Below are 17,059 nucleotides of genomic sequence, written 5' to 3' on the forward strand. Positions count from 1 at the left end.
GTTCACATTGGTGAACAAGCTTCTTCATCGGTAGTCCCATTTAATTTTTTTTTTTTAAAAAAACCATTTGATTTGCAAATTTTAATTTAGAGACTATCAAAGTGAATTTTGAGAAATTATCTGAAGAATTTTGTTAATTTTATAGGGGTTGGGAGGTAAGGGTTGCAAACATTTTAAGCAGTGTTGAATATGCCTCGTGATCAGTGATTTCTCAATACGTTGTGGAAATATCCATAACAAGGGATTAATTTGTGTCAAGTTATAGACAAAATAGTTATAATTGGGACTACACTGAATACTCTCCAGTTTTGATTTTCAGGTCAAAAATAGTGAATTAGAAGGAGAACTATTTCCTGGGTAAATAAAGAAGAGCCATCTCATAGCCTTTCCTTTGAAAACATTCTTCCCCACATTCTCTATATTTGTAACATAAAGTGTACCTTGCATTAGGATTGTTTTTCACCTACGCAATGTCATTCCAAGGAGAACTAATATTCCTAATTGTCTTATCACTTGCTTAATGTCCTCAAAATGGATTATTATTATGCAGTACAGAATCTCCTAACAGCAGCAAGAATGCTGGTTGTTAACAAATGGTGTTAAGGAATTGGTGTTCACTTGAATAGTTGCATAAAATGTTGCTGACAGTGCGAATAAGGGAGCATAGGAAATATTCACAATATCCCGAAAGGTCACAGTCTTCCTCTGTTAGCATTTCAAATTTCTACTTTATATATTTTGAAAAGCTTATTGTTCACTGTCCATTTGGAACATCCTTAAGGTATCATTCCACATTTTGCATGATGGTTTCTGAGATCAGGGATAAGGTTTTCATCTATTTTTGGATACAGATAGTGGACTGAAAATTTCAAATACGTACTGATTTTAAATGCTAATTTGAAAACTGTGCTGAATTTTAATTTTTTTTAGCATTTAAGGATTCCCAAGCAATGTTGGGGATACTGAGTATGAGGCTGGCAGTAAGCTATACTGTGAATAAAAACATATGAATTAATTGTTCATAATGCTTTAATGATGATATAGCTGCAATACAGCTGTACTGTGTGTGCAGCGTTGTCAAAGTGAAGCAGTTGTAACTGATACTTCCTTCAGTGGGACACACTTAAGCTTGGTCCTGATAAAAAATGAGTTAAAGGTGCCTAAGTGGTTGTAGCACAAGCTTACAGTTTAAATGAATTGTTGTGGGAAATGTTCCTGTAATCGTAAATGTGCAAATGACTGTACAAATGAGGCATAATTTGGAGTGTTCTAAAAGGTCACAGCTTCAATTTATTAACATTTCAAAATCGTGCCCTTTCTAGAGATATACATGTATGATTTTTGTGTGTGGAGGGGGGTTCATATAACAAATGCTTATAAATCATAGAATCGTGATGTGAGAACCAACTAAGTCATGCACAGAGGAAGCCCTTGAAATCAATTGACTAAAGATACTAACAACCATTGGTTTCGGTGGGTCTATTTTCTGAGTATGGCTGTTTTCCATGGAGCTCTAGTGCAATCCTTTGCTGATGCAGAACACCCGGAGCTAGAGCATCTTCAACCCATAGCTGCCCAGCCTCTGAATAAGACCTCCATGGTAAGAGTCTATCACCTCCCTAGATTGTTGGATCCATTGTCAAACTGCCCTGATCATCACAAAGTCTCATCTAACCTCCAAGGAAAAAAATACCTTCGTGTGACTTAAGTTCTACCTCTGCCATCTGGTTCAGCAGTGAACTAGTCCCTGCTTTTTTCTGTGACAGCACATTGAGCATTTGAAGAGTACTATTCCCCCTGAGATTTCCCTTCTTGAGGGTAAGCATACCCACATCAATTGTCCTTTCCCCACATGACTTATCTTCCAGACTGCCACCTTCATTGCCCTAATCCAGAATGCAGCAGCTAGGCTGGTGACTGAGAGCGGCCGCCGAGACCATAAAACACTGGTCCTTAAAGACCTACATTGGCTCTCAGTACGTTTCCAAGCACAATTCACAGTGTTGGTGCTGACCTTTAAAGCCCTGAATGGCCTTGGCCCAGTATACATGAAGGTGCGTCTCCACCCCCATCATTCAGACCGGACACTGAGGTCCAGCTCCAAGGGCCTTCTGGCGTTCCCTCACTGTGAGAAGTGAGGTTACAGGGAACCAGGCAGAGGGCCTTCTTGGTAGTGGCACCCACCTTGTGGAATGCCCTCCCATCAGATGTCAAGGAAATAAACTACTATCTGACTTTTAGAAGACATCTGAAGACAGCCCTTTTAGAGAAGTTTTTGATGTTTGATGTTTTATAGTGTTTTTAATATTCTGTTGGGAGCCACCCAGAGTGGCTAGGGAAACCAAGCCAGATGGGTGGTGTAAAAATAACAAATTATTATTATTATTACTCAAATATTTTATTAGGGAGGGGGGGCGAAGGGAACTCAGCCCCACGGAGTTGCCTCTTAAGACCTGGCTCTGTGTCTTTATTTTGTTTTTGTGCAGGGCCTAGTTTATGTGGGCACTGTTGAAATAAAGAATGTATAAAATACTTTTAAAAATGAATATCTAATGTCTAGGTTCCATCGTGACCCAATTAGATACTACCTCAAGCTGTACAGCTGTTCCAACATAGGAAATAAATCACCATCTGTCAGTGTGGAGCATTTGAGTGAATTAAAGTCTTCAGGCCCAGTCTGACAAGCCCCGCAACACACATCTAGTTCTTAATTAACACAAATGGGTGCACAGGTTCCATACCAGCAGCAACCAGGAAGTTTTTTCATAAGTGACTCCAACAAACTCCACCGTGCTTTGTGTGTCAAGTACGAATGCTGCTAATGTTGGAAAACGTAATTGAATTACAGCCCAGCCTGAATTTTTACACATGCTTTCGGAACAAAGATGATTTATGCCCCGTGTGTGTGAAAACAGCTTTACCTATGTGCAAGGGGCTTGGTGATGGCATAAAAATGCAACCGCAACAAACTGTTGTGGCTCTGAACAACATCTCACGACATGGGAGCAAAAAAAAAAATTATTTTAAAAATTCAGACATCTCTCTGGACTTTGGTGAACCTTTATTCTGAAAGCTCTCTTCCTGCTTAATAACTTTCTCCACTTTTTCCAAGATTGCTGTCGTCAGCAATATCACACATTTCTGAAAGAATAGGAAGCAAGGGGAAGCTAGTGAGATGACTAGTAATTTATCTGTGGCCCTGCTATAATGTGGCAGTTCTTACCCAGGTCATTGCTTTATTTCACTTGTGGGAATTTAGCTAGGCACAGTTCCTGCAAATTGAACTGGTAAGCTGTCCATTAAATATTCTTCTTTGCATAAAGAATCTATTACTGATTCAAAAACCAAAATTTTTCTTTGCTTGTGCTGCTGTAGAGCCCTGAGCATGTCTACACGGGAGTAAGTCTCATTGACCGCAACAGGACCCTTACTCCCAGGCAAGTGGGCATACGATGGTAGACTACATGTTTAGTTTATGCCAATGACATTTAGGTGCTGGAGAGAGAACACAGAAATGAAAGATTCCACTCAAAATGCTGACATTTTAACTTTGATAGACAAGATTAGGAAGGACTAAGGTTGCAGGTCACAGTAATAAGAAAATGTTTTCTCCAGGTTTATTTTCCCCCCTGGCTCAACTTTCCCGTCCCACCTGCTGTGGGGGGGAAATGTCGGTTTTCTTTATTCCAGAAGGCAGGAGTGAAGAATTAGCACTGGAAGAACAAAGCTGGCCCTACCATTAGATATTCTGGTATTGACTATGTTTTCCTTAGACACTTATGAAAGCATGATTTAGGAGATGAGATTCCTGCTGATGAATGGGAAGAAATCTATCATTTTGCATCATTTAAAACTGTTAAGTTGTGGGTTGACATAACAGACGGCACAGCGATTTCTCCAAGTAGCTCTTTATTTTGTAAGCTGGAATAGAACTGACTGCAAACAGCTCAGCCGGCCTGCTTTTATAGGCAGCCGGCTGTCAACATTGTAGCAACAACAGCCCAGAGTTTCCCGCCTAAAATAACTGACGCGGACCTGAGTGAAAACTATCTACAGACCTGAGTGAAAACTATATACAGTATCCCCCTGCTGGCCCAGGGTGAAACTTCACTACATAACAAAAACAATCTTCCCCAGAGCAGCTTCCAGAAAGTTTTTCATCTCTGGTATAACGACGCCATGCTTGGTGTGTAAAATTACTACTATATCTGTTGATAATAAGTATTGGTGAACGTGCAGTTCGGTGTGTGGGATCCTGTTTCCATCTATGGTGGTTATCTCCTAAAGTTTATTCTTTTTGGGTAAAGCTTTTCAGAGAAAGTGGGTAATTATAAGTCAAGAGATTGCCCCTGCTCCTAAATTATCTCTGCTAACAGTTTATTCTGATTTAACACGGTCACAAATGGAGAAGGATTTAATTTCATTTTTACGAACAGCTGCAAAATTGATTATTGCTAAAAAGTTGGAGCTCTATGGATGTGGATTTGATGAAAGACTGGCATGAGCAAGTGTGGCATCTTGCCCTCTTCGAGAAACTGACATGGCAATTAAGGGACAGAAGGATTCAGCATATGTCTGTAAAATTTTATGGAACAGCTTGTTTTCATACAACATGCAGCTGTTCTGGAACACGGATTTCACCCTGCTTTGACTCATAGCCATCTCTGGAAGGCTTCTTTTGGTTGACAGCCCATAATTTGTGATATATTTCTGGAACAATCTTGACCTCTATCTCCTCGATTCTTAGTAATTTCCTTATCATTGTTCATTGCTGTTGTCATTGGTTTAAAAAAACCTATACATTTTTTAAAGGTGTGTTGAATGAAATTTTTCAGTAGGCACCAAAGAGGCAAGAGAAATCGTACCTGTCTATTATTTTTACTCTTATTGTTAATTAAATTTCTTAGTCGCTTTCTCTTGCCCAAGGCAACTCAAAGTGGCTTTCAACCAAACAGTAGTTTGGGATTTCCTCCCATTAATTGTTATACAAAGGGTAGGTATCACACAACTAATGGTTCAATTTCTATTTTATGCAGTACACACCTCCTGATAAGATGGAAGCTGCAGGAGGCCCTCATTTTCAGTAATTGATTAGATATATAAGGGATGAGATTATGTTTCAGGTGTCCTGGTCCCAAACCAGAACCAAAAGAGAAATCAGTTTCTCTCTGGTTTTTCCCCAATCTCAGATTCACTAATCCACATTTTTGCAGCAATTTACAAAGAAAAAAAAATTAGTGCAAATTTCTCCTAACACACACATTTTTGCATGCAGTTTTGACTACTGAACAGTTTTGCAATTGATTTTCCCTGCTATAATGCATTCTTATAGGGTTTTTTTTTTTACTAATGTGTTTAACTTTATGCATGCCTATTCTTAATATATGCATTTTTGTAAAAACTGGTTGGTTAGCGAACTGCATTGCAAAATTCAGATGAGTGCAAATTTCAGAGAATAGCTGTGCTTCTTTTCTCATATTGTTTTGGAAAGTGTGGATTTGATGGAATCATTTTTAAATGCCAACTGAATCAAATTCCCTCCCTAATCCTACTTCCTGGCTGTGTTTTTTCCATCATCCTGGAAACACTTGTCCTCTCTCAGAGAACAGACAGATAAGCCTCCTTTTCTTCCATCCTGTTCCCTGATATTTCCCCTATTCTGTTTGCTCCAGACAAAAACATATTATATCATCATTATACGCTTCAACTGTACACATGGACCCCTGTTCCCCCATGTATCTGTACATGTATCTGTACATACATATCATAATGTATTTCCTGCTGAAACCTGTGCATTATCTTCCTGTTTAAAAATCTTGCCCTAGCTCCTGTGTCAATAGTCACCTTTCAGGTGTGATTCTGGGTTCAAACTTTGCTTTCACGCTTTCTACCTAATAACAATAACAATAGCAATAATAATAATCTCTACCTTATTCTTATTCTTATTACTATTAATATGCTGCCCATCTGACTGGGTTACCCCAGCCACTCTGGGCAACTTCCAGCAAATTAAAACACAATAAAACATAAAACATAAAATTGAAGTATTATCTACCAGTGGTTTACATATGTGTATGTTAGTCCAGACCTACAGAAGTTAAAAAGGTCGAAATGAAAAAAGAAATGACAGAAAGAACAATAATGTACAGTTAGTGTCAAACTGTGGATTAAAAGAAGTTTTATCCAATTTTTCTGGGCTAGTTGATTCCAGTACATGGTAACTGAAGAACCTCCACAGAATTTTCTTCTAAATTAACAGACGATTTATTTCTGACTTGCCAAGGTGGGGGAAAAGTAGCAACTGTGCCTATAATTAGACCAGCTAGTCTTTTAAAGCTTTCAAACTAAAAGTTATTCAGTGCAGGCTGAATCAACGTGAATAGGGATTGCTTCCAGGAGAAGCTTTGAAGCATAAACTGAGAGGTGTCAATGATTCTTCTCCACCATGACAGGTCCTTTGTGTCTGGCTGGATTTGACTACTTTGAGCACTGGTCTGCCCGCACACATCAGAATTCATTGTATGGGGGACAATTCTGTTGACTTGTGTAAATATGCAGGATATAATACTTCTTACATAAAATAAATAATGTAAAAATTAGGTGATACTCGGTAAATATGTATAATGGGGGGAGCAAAACAGGGGGAGCAAACAACCAAACTTTCCCAAAAGCTTGGGTGAAAAGGTGCACTTTGTCATGCATTTGAAGTAAGTGGTGGCTGGCGACCCCTTGACTTGGTGGGGCAGCTAGGTCAGGTCGCATAGGCGGGACAGTCTAGGAGGTCAGGTTTTCTCCCCAGTCTCCTTCCTTGCAAATTGTCAGGGCTGGTTCAGAGGCAGGCCGGCACTCAAGATGCAGAGACGAGCAGCAGAGTTAGCTCTTTATTCAAGGAAACAGTATACAAGGCCTACAAACAGGACTGGCCCCTATCAAACAGTTGCCAGGACTGATTATCTGTGCCTCCTACTCCCCACTAAGTGTTCCCTTCAGTTGGATAACAACAACAACAACAACTTTATTATGTACCCTACCCATCTGCCTGGGACACAGGTGGCGCTGTGGGTTAAACCACAGAGCCTAAGGCTTGCCAATCAGAAGGTCGTGGTTCAAATTCCCGCAACGGGGTGAGCTCCCGTTGCTCGGTTCCCTGCTCCTGCCAACCTAGCAGTTCGAAAGCACGTCAAAGTGAAGTAGATAAATAGGTAAATGGCATTTCTGTGCACTGCCCTAGTTCGCCAGAAGCGGCTTAGTCATGCTGGCCACATGACCCGGAAGCTGTACGCTGGCTCCCTTGGCCAATAAAGCGAGATGAGCGCCGCCACCCCAGAGTCGTCTGTGACTGGATCTAATGATCAGGGGTCCCTTTACCTTTACCTTTTACCCATCTGTCTGGGTTGCCCCAGCTACTCTGGGTGACTTCCTGTGACTTAAGTTCTAGCTCTTCCTCCTCTGGGACTTCTCTAGGGGATTCCCCGGCTGTGCCTCCCACCACTCCTTGTCATCTAGCCAGTCTCTGACACAAATACACATAAATGCAAACACCAAGGTAAAGTGTGCCTACATGCATATATTGCTGTAAATAACGTGCAAATAACATGGTACGAGTAAACAAAGCTGGTTTGTAAGATTACAGGAGTTGGTGAAAGGATTTTAAATAGCACAGGAATGCATATGGTTTATATGAAGAGACTAATATATTGGAATTATTAATATGTGGAGAGAATAGGCAAATGCTCTAAAATAGTGGACACTTTCTGTTTTGACATGAAGATGCTATGGCTGTGACAACTTTCTGTTCAGCATTCCAAGGGTGCTCTGCTAGAAGCTTTCCAGCAACAGTATAGCCCAAGGTTTATATAGTTAGCTAGAAATAGCACTTTTGATGGTGGCAACAATCATTTTTTGCAGCTCCCAGGAAGAAAAATCTGTGTGAATGTGTGTTGTGTAGTTGGCAGCAACATGAATCCACAACACCTTCTTTTCCAGTTTCCCCCTTCTCTATCTCATGATTCATCTTCTTATTCTACTAGGCAGTAAATAAGGAAAATAATGTTAGCACTGTGCCATCTATGTTGTGAAGATTTCTCTTCTGCGTACAGTCAGGTTGAGAGGATGCAAGATAGCACTGGATTTTGATGTCCTTGGGCATGGAGATAAGATGCCGACATTTGACTGTATGATAAATCCTACTTGATCGCCTCTGACTTAGTGATTTGGCATACTATCTGCCACTACAAGCCAGAACTACAAGTCAGTCTGCCTCTGCATAAATCTGTAAGATCGCTTAGTTCATCTGGCAGAATTCTACTCATGGCACCACACCCAACAGAGTACCATAGGGCGGTGATCCAAAAACAGGCATTCACTGCTATACACGTGAAGTAGCAACCATCAGTTGCTTCACACAGCTTGTGATGATTTACCTTTTTGCCCAGGCTCTCCCTGACCTATAACACTGGACTCTGCTTTACAGGTCTGAATCCTCTGAATCTCACTTTTATATGCTCTTTTTTATTTTTTAATAATACATTTTTATTAGTTGTTTACACAAAATTTAACATTTTCATTTCACTTATAATCATTTCTTACATCTTGATTTCCCATTCTTGCGTCCACAATGTTCCTGTTGTACTCCTTTATCTGCTGCCATAACTACAATTTCTTTTCAATTATATTATAACTTAAATTACATTTATTTATTCTCCTTCCCTTGCCTATTATTCAGATCTTTCTCAGGATTTCATTTGACTATTTTTTTCTCAGATAGTCCGAAAAGAAACTCCACTCTTCAACAAAGTTTTCATCTTTTTGATCTCTTATTTTTGCTGTCAGCTTTTTCCATTTCTGCATAGTAAAATAAATTTAAAATCCATTCTTCTTTCATTGGGACTAAAATCCATCCCTTCTTTCCCCTTCTGCACATACAGGATTCTAGCTGCAGTAGTAGCTGAACCAACTTTCCCCCTTTATACACTCTGAAGTGTTTTTATATTGCTGCTTCATTGGATTTAGGCTGTGTTTTTGCTTTACTATTTTAACGATATATTGTTTGTTTCCAGACTGTATGCTGCTTAGAGATTTTTTTTTGAAATATTAAGCAGTTTATGAATGCTTTTAGATAATTAAATAAACTCTGCACATCAAACCACGACTGCTATAAAGCTTCAAAGAACATACCTTATGGATATGTCATTGTGAACAAGTCATTTACAATGGGCTTGCAAGCCTGCTGAAAGGTAAGTCTCTAGAGTTGCCTTTTACTGTGGGCGCCATGATGGCTGTGCTGGTGCCAGACATGGTTGTACGCTGTTCAAATGAATTCAGCCGGAAGCGACTCACCAGGTGGGGCGGATTGGACAAGCTAGTTTCCTGACAGGCAGGCTGCTGTTGCTTGCTGGGAGAGAGGGGGGAGCAAGGCAGTGAGGGGTGTGTGGAGACCTTGGCACTGTGCAACCACACCAGCAGACAGCCAAATTGGCTTGCCAGTGTGTTTGCACCACACCAACCTCCCCACGGGAGTCTGTCTAACATCATATAGATTCTGCCATATACCACATCTTGTGCAAACTCCTGATTATCGTCTTCCGAAGCAACTACTCTATTTTGAACTTTAAAATGGAAAGCATAATGCTGGTGGTCAACAAAGGAGGTTTAAAGACTCTCTCATGGCAAATCTTTAAAAATGTAGTATAAAGACTGACAACTGGGAAACACAGGCCTGCAAGTGCTCTGCAATAGGAGAACAGCCTTTACCAAAAGTGCCATGGGTTTTGAAGACGCTTGAACTCAGGACGCAAGGGAGAAAGGTGCTAAGAGGAAGGCACACTTGGCAAATCCACACTGTGTACAATTCCTGCCCAGAAACCAATGTCCCCACTGTGGAAGGACATGTGGATCCAGAATTGGCCTCCACAGTCACTTACGGACTCACTGTTAAAACCGTGTTCATGGAAGACAATCTTACTCAGCTACAAGTGATTGCCAAAGAAGAAGAAGACATCTTTTCTCTGGGCTTTGAAAACATAGATAGATAGTACCCACTTTATTGTTCTGATTGCAAATTATTTTAACTGATTTAAAATAATTTCAGATTTTAGATTGCTGTTACCGACCCTGGAATAATAATCATCATCATCACCATCATCTCGTTTACATAGGATGTATAAGGAAATGTTGCATTCAAATCACAGTTTCACTTAGAAAACAACCCAGAATTCCAGTAAGTTCAGTCTGGAAACCTAGACCCACAGTTCAGCTGAACAGAAAGCAGCTACTCAGCTCTTAGTTGCAAATGGAACATAGGCAATTGAGTGAGAATACAGCAAGTATATTTTTAGTTCTGCTTTACAGAGTACATTTGCACTTTAAAGCAACATGCTTACTGATAGTAAGAATGCAGACAACTGTTCCCTTTATTTATTCATGAAGTTCCTACCGATTATGAATGTAGGGTCAACGTCTCCAGAAGACCTTCACTGACTGTCTGCAACTTCTGTGAAGAAACATACAACACAGAGCAGCTGCTTCCGTCCACACTGACCTGCCAAGTGAACCCTCAGACGCAAGATTGGTCATAGCAGCTGAGTGGAGAAATAAAGTTCTGCTGGAATAAGCCAAAACAACACTCCCCACGCCCCTACAAAGTGCTCTTAAGTCTTACAAGCTAGTGTCATAATTTTAGCTCCCCTCAAGAAGAGCAGACCTATGAAAACCACTCACAAACTGATGAGGAAGTATGGTTGTGCCCAGTCCTTTGCCAATTATTAGTATCAGTATTAGCATTAGCATTACTCTGTTTGTATCCTGCCTGAAATATACTCGGAGTCGAGAGTGGATTTCATGCTCTTAATTCAGCTCATAGTGGTGAGGAGGAATGGAAGTTCCCCCAGAATATCTGCTTTATATACATTATTTACACAATGGGCCCCACGTGATTGGCTAATTCCGGGATTCTCCTATAGGCCAATCAGGTTGCGGATTCACTTCCACCTGGAGCTGGATTGGGTGGCTCCTGTGGACCAATCAGACTGCTGCATTCTGGGTCCTATTGTTCTAGAACCGATCAGACTGCTGCATTCTGAATCCTATTGTTCTAGGACCAATCAGACTGCTGCATTCTGAATCCTATTGTTCTAGGTTATAACTACATTTATAGTTTTTGTTATAACTAAAAACATCCTAAAACAGGTTAAAAACATTATCTCAGGGTTGTCAGGAGCAGCAGCTGTTGTTGTTGTTGTTGTTTTACCCCACCCATCTGGTTGGGTTTTCCCAGCCACTCTAGGCAGCTTTCAGCACATATAAAAGCACAGTAAAACATCAAATATTAAAACCTTCCCAATACAGGGCTGCCTTCAGTTGTCTTCTAAGAGTTGTGTAGTTCTATATCTCTTTGACATCTGATGGGAGGGTGATCCACAGGGAGTGGGGGTGCCACTGCCGAGAAGGCCCTCTTCCTGGTTCCCTGTAACTTCACTTTTTGAAGTGAGGGAACTGCCAGAAGGCCCTCCATGCTGGATCTCAGTGTCTAGGCTGAGTGCTGGGGGTATCTTTCAGCCACCAGATTCCTGAGTAAACAGGAATGTTTTTAGACTCCCCCTGAATGTGAATAATGAGGGAAACAGCCACACTTCACAAGGGAAGGCATTCAATAAATGTGGAACTGCCCTTGAAAAGACCCTGTCATGGTCAGTTCTCTGTGGCAGCCCCATCAAGACCTCATCCGCCAATCATAGTGCAAAATCAGGAGTGGACTTTGTTAATCTTTGGTAATATGGCACCCTGAGCAAGGCCAACATTTGGTACCCCCAATTATGCATATTCTCAAATTTGTGCCAGCTCAGCTTGGTGTCCTAGTGCCCACACAGCCCAAAATCTGATGCTGCCAAGATGGTTGATACTGAAGAAAGCGCTCTCATGGGTACCTGGGTCTCAAGCTGTTTAATAACAACAACAATTTATATGCCACCCATCTGATTGGGTTGCCCCAGCCATTCAGGCCTTCATACTAACACTTGATTTGGACCTGGCAGATCACTAGCAGCCAACCCAGCACTTTTAGGGCATGTTCTCCTTACCAGATTGGCCAATGTGTGAAGCAGCCATCTGCATATACCATTCAATTATACATGCAGAATGAGAGCCTATGAATGCAGAATGTGAGGGAGAGCTGGTATATGCATAGAGTCACTTCCGGTGCAAGCAGTAAGGGCTGCAGGGCTAGTGCATTTCTGCTGTGAAGTGGAGCACATACCTGACAATTGCCCCGGGGGGAAAATGGGATATCCCATTGTCAGGGAACTGACATCAGAGCGAGAGGCGGAGGCAGGGCTCCAGAGCGATGCCGGAGAGGGGACCAGCAGGGGGGAAGGAATTCACCATAACACCAGTAGAGAAGAGAGGGAGATGGGGGAATTGGTGACAGGGCTCCGAGACCCTTCACCAGAAACTAGTGAAGAGTGCGCTGGCACGCCCCAGCCTTCCCCTTACTTGCACAGACGTGTTCCGCGGAGGGAACATAGGAGGAGACTTGGCGTCAAACAGCTTTTATGCTGGAAGAGGTTCAAGAAATGCCCACTGACGGATTCTGCAAGTGACTAACAGGTCACGGAGGGCGAGCTGTGAGCCTAAGCATGGTTGGGCAAGCAATCAAACTAAACCGAAGGCAATTTACGCACAAGTAACCCCCTTACAACCATTACACCCATATTTCCCACGTGAGGTCTTGAAGGCCATTTTGGGTGCTGCAATCTTGCTCGCTCTCAGGCTGCCCTCTAGCCCTGAAAGTGTCTTTTGGGAGAGCTAGAGTGTAGCGTGGGTCATATGGCATGCCTGAGAAGACACACATCCTGGTTTCAGATCCAAAAATCTTGGACTGTATGGGGGCACCGCTACACTTTCCTGGTCACAGGCATCCCATGATAGGCGGGAGGAGGACAACTTGTCTAGTGTTGGCCCCAAACACATTATTAAGATTTACTTCCTCACAGTAGGCATGGACGGTATTGCAGACTTAGCTCATGAAAGAGACTGCAAAATTCGCAAGGGAATCCTTGACAATAATCTAATCTCTTGACCAGCTCTCAGTCAACATGACCTGTGGCTTCTTGTCTTGAAGCACAATCCCTGCTACATTTTATACCACCTGTAGTGCAGACATCCTGAAACACATTCCTGTCATCTCTGGTTCCTCACCTGTTATTATTTCACAGGTGCATCAATGGGTGAAGAATTTATATTCATCATTACTGAATTTGGTCATAATGGCTGCATCTGGTACTTAGGAGAGCATTAAGCTCCTACTTTAGACTCAATGACGGCCATTTAACTGGTAGCATCTCTGCTATCCCTTCCCTTCTTTGGGAGGAGGGAAAGTTCTTCCGATGCAACTGCACCAAGGAGTAATTCTGGGGACTTTAGGAGCAAAGGCTGAAAGTTGACATTCTGAACATTCGAAATGATGATTCTTCGCTCACCCCTTTAAGCTACGAAAGCCGCGAGCAAATATTTAGAGATGTTCAGAGTTTGCTTACCGACTGGGAAATCTATCCTTTAATATGCCATTATATAGACTTGTCAGCAAGAAGTTGCTTATTTTTCTATTATGCTGCTGCAGGGCACTTTCTATTCCTATTTGCATAAGTCCAAATTGGGAAGTGTTCCAGTAAAGCCAGTGGAATTATCCCAGCTTTATAATCATGCAAATGAAGGGGTGGGGGAATCTGCCCACAGTTTCCTCTAGACTAACCGAAGGCACCTCTCTTTTGCTGTAAATCACTTGCAATCTGGGGCATAAAATCTTCTCTGCTGTTTTACATTAAAATCCAGGCATGCTTTGCCACACACTTAAATGTGTGTCACTGGATAGCATAAATTACAGGAAGGCCAGCTGAGGTCGCAAAGCATTCTGCTTTCCTCCAGGCGCTACCTGGGTTGAGTTACTTTATCCCAAACTGGAAGCGGCAATCCTAAGCACACTTACAAGGGAGTAAGTCCCTTTGAACTCACTAGGACTTACTTCTGAGTAACTATGCTTGGGATTGCGCTACGTGACTATAACTTTAGGTCTTGCAGCCATCACAATATGCAGGCTGGTTGGAATAGATTAGCAGGGGGTGTATGATTTTACAGGATGTGTGAATTTAATTTGCTGCAAGCGTGTGAAAGAAAAGAAGTCACTTTCATGTGGTGTGTATTTCCCCAAACAACTCTTCGCTGCCTTGTCCTGATATAATGCACTCTATGCGGGGCTGCCCTTGAAGATGACTCAGACACTTCCGGCAGTCCAAAATGCAGCAGCAAGATTACTGGTTGGCTTTGCCTTTAGAACTCAAATAACCCCTTTAAAAAACAGGTGCATTGGCTGCCACTTTGTTTCCAGCTTCAATTTAACATGTTCATGTTTAAACCCCAAATACAGGGACGCTGTGGTCTAAACGACTGAGTCTCTAGCCTTTGCCAATCAGAAGGTCAGCAGTTCGAATCGCCATGACAGGGTGAGCTCCCGTTGCTCTGTCCCAGCTCCTGCCAACCTAGCAGTTCGAAAGCATGCCAGTGCAAGTAGATAAATAGGTACCACTGTGGTGGGAAGGTAAGCAGCGTTTCCGTGAGCTCTGGTTTCCGTCACAGTGTTCCGTTGCGCCAGAAGCGGTTTAGTCTTGCTGGCCACAGGACCCAGAAAGCTGTCTGTGGACAAACGCCAGCTCTCTCGGCCTGAAAGCGAGATGAGCGCCGCAACCCCATAGTCACCTTTGACTGGACTTAACCGTCCAGGGGTCCTTTACCTTTTACCTTTTTACCTTACACCCCAAATACAACTTAGGCCCCAAATATCTGAAAGATCACCTCCTTCCCTACAGATTCTCCTGAATGCAAAGTTCAGCAGAAAGGTCCCTCTTGGTAGTTCCACAGCCCTCAGAAGCTCAAGTGATTACAGCCCAGGAGAGGTCATTCTCTGTGGCAGCTCCAATGCTGTGGAATTGTCTTCCCACAGAGGTGTGTCTGGCTTCTTAACTATACAGGAATCAGCAAAGGCTGGGATGCAGCTCTTTACACAGACCATCTACACCTGAGGTGTGCGTTTTCAGGGCCCACCCTGTTCCTGTAACTGTTTTTAAGTCTGAATTTTAAATTGCTGTAACCCACACTAGGACCTGCATGTCAAGGGGAGATGATGATGATAATAATAATAATAATAATAATAATAATAATAATAATAATAATACCACCTATAGGTTCCTTATAGTGATATAGGAACAGTGGTAATTTCTATATGTTATACAGTGGTACCCCGGGTTACAGATGCTTCAGGTTACATACGTTTCAGGTTACAGACTCCACTAACCCAGAAATATTACCTCGGGTTAAGAACTTTGCTTCAGGATAAGAACAGAAATCGTGTGGTGGCGGCGCAGAGGCAGTGGGAGGCCCCATTAGCTAAAGTGGTGCTTCAGGTTAAGAACAGTTTCAGCTTAAGAACGGACCTCCAGAACGAATTAAGTTCTTAACCAGAGGTACTACTGTATACTGATATTTCTATATGGTATGTGCTGTTATATATTGGTACTTATATGGTGCTTTACCTAGGTGCCCAAAGTAGTAAATAAATGTGGTCTATGATCACTGCCTGCCCAGGAGTCTAAACAAGTAATGCATAGCTGCCAAACGTAGAATTTCAAAAAAGAAAAATGTGCAATTTGATCCTAAGCATGCTTACTCAGAGATAAGGCTCTCCAATTTCAAAGCAATAATAATAATAATAATAATAATAATAATAATAATAATAATAATAATATATTATTTATACCCCGCCCATCTGGCTGAGTTTCCCCAGCCGCTCTGGGCGGCTCCCAATCGAGTGTTAAAAACAATACAGCATTAAATATTAAAAACTTCCCTAAACAGGGCTGCCTTAAGATGTCTTTTAAAAATAGGATAGCTGCTTATTTCCTTGACATCTGATGAGAGGGCATTCCACAGGTCGGGTGCCACTACTGAGAAGTCTGGTTCTGTCTGTCTGGTTCCCTGTAACCTCACTTCTCGCAGTGAGGGATCCGCCAGAAGGCCCTCGGCGTTGGATCTCAGTGTGGAGACACTCCTTCAGGTATACAGGACCGAGACCATTTAGGGCTTTAAATGTCAGCACCAACACTTTAAATTGTGCTCGGAAACGTACTGGGAGCCAATGCAGATCTCTCAGGACCGGTGTTATGTGGTCCCAGTGGCCATTCCCAGTCACCAGTCTAGCTGCTGCATTCTGGATTAGTCGCAGTTTCCGGGTCTAGCCCCATGTACAGAGCATTGCAGTAGTTCAAGCAGGAGATAACTAGATCATGCACTACTCTGACAAGACAGTCCGCAGGCAGGTAGGGTCTCAGTCTGCATACCAGGTGGAGCTGGTAGACAATGTAATGCTTTCTGAATACAAATTCTGTATATAAAAAAAGCACCACACTTTCCCCCTATTTTTTGTAATCATTGCTTCCATATAATTGTGCACGGAATGGCAGTTCTTTGGCTTTATTTCCCCATCCCCGAGACCCCAACTCACTGCCTTCTTCCTCTGAACCATTACTAAAGACGCAATGAGAAAAGCAAAGTAGTTATTCTTCTAATATTTCTATCCATTCTGAATATATCCCTAAATGTGTGCTGAGATCAATTGGTGCAATCAAGACTAAGCTTTTATTAACTTAATGACAAATTTCTGGCATTCTTCTCTAGGAAAAGAAGACTTAACCTAAGCTTAGAATGATTAAAAACCAAAAAAATCAAAAGACGGAATATTCCATAAAAGCATACTAATGCATTGCACATCAGATGAGATCATTCAAAGCTTTATTGAAAAGAAAAGTTTTCACTGCCTTGGGCTCAGCAAACCGCTGTGTGCTCTTATCTCTTTGATTGGAAGGTGGATTAGGAAATGCAGGCAATAAAACAAACATTTTTAAAAATGCACATACAATTTTTAAAAATATTTTGTGTGTGTGTGTGTGTGTGTGTGTGTGTGTAAAAGCAAATTTCCTAAAGCACAAAGAGTATTAGGTGGCAGTGGCGTAGC

The sequence above is a fragment of the Podarcis gaigeae genome (assembly GCF_964106915.1).
Source record: "Podarcis gaigeae genome assembly, chromosome: 4".
Classification (NCBI taxonomy): domain Eukaryota; kingdom Metazoa; phylum Chordata; class Lepidosauria; order Squamata; family Lacertidae; genus Podarcis; species Podarcis gaigeae.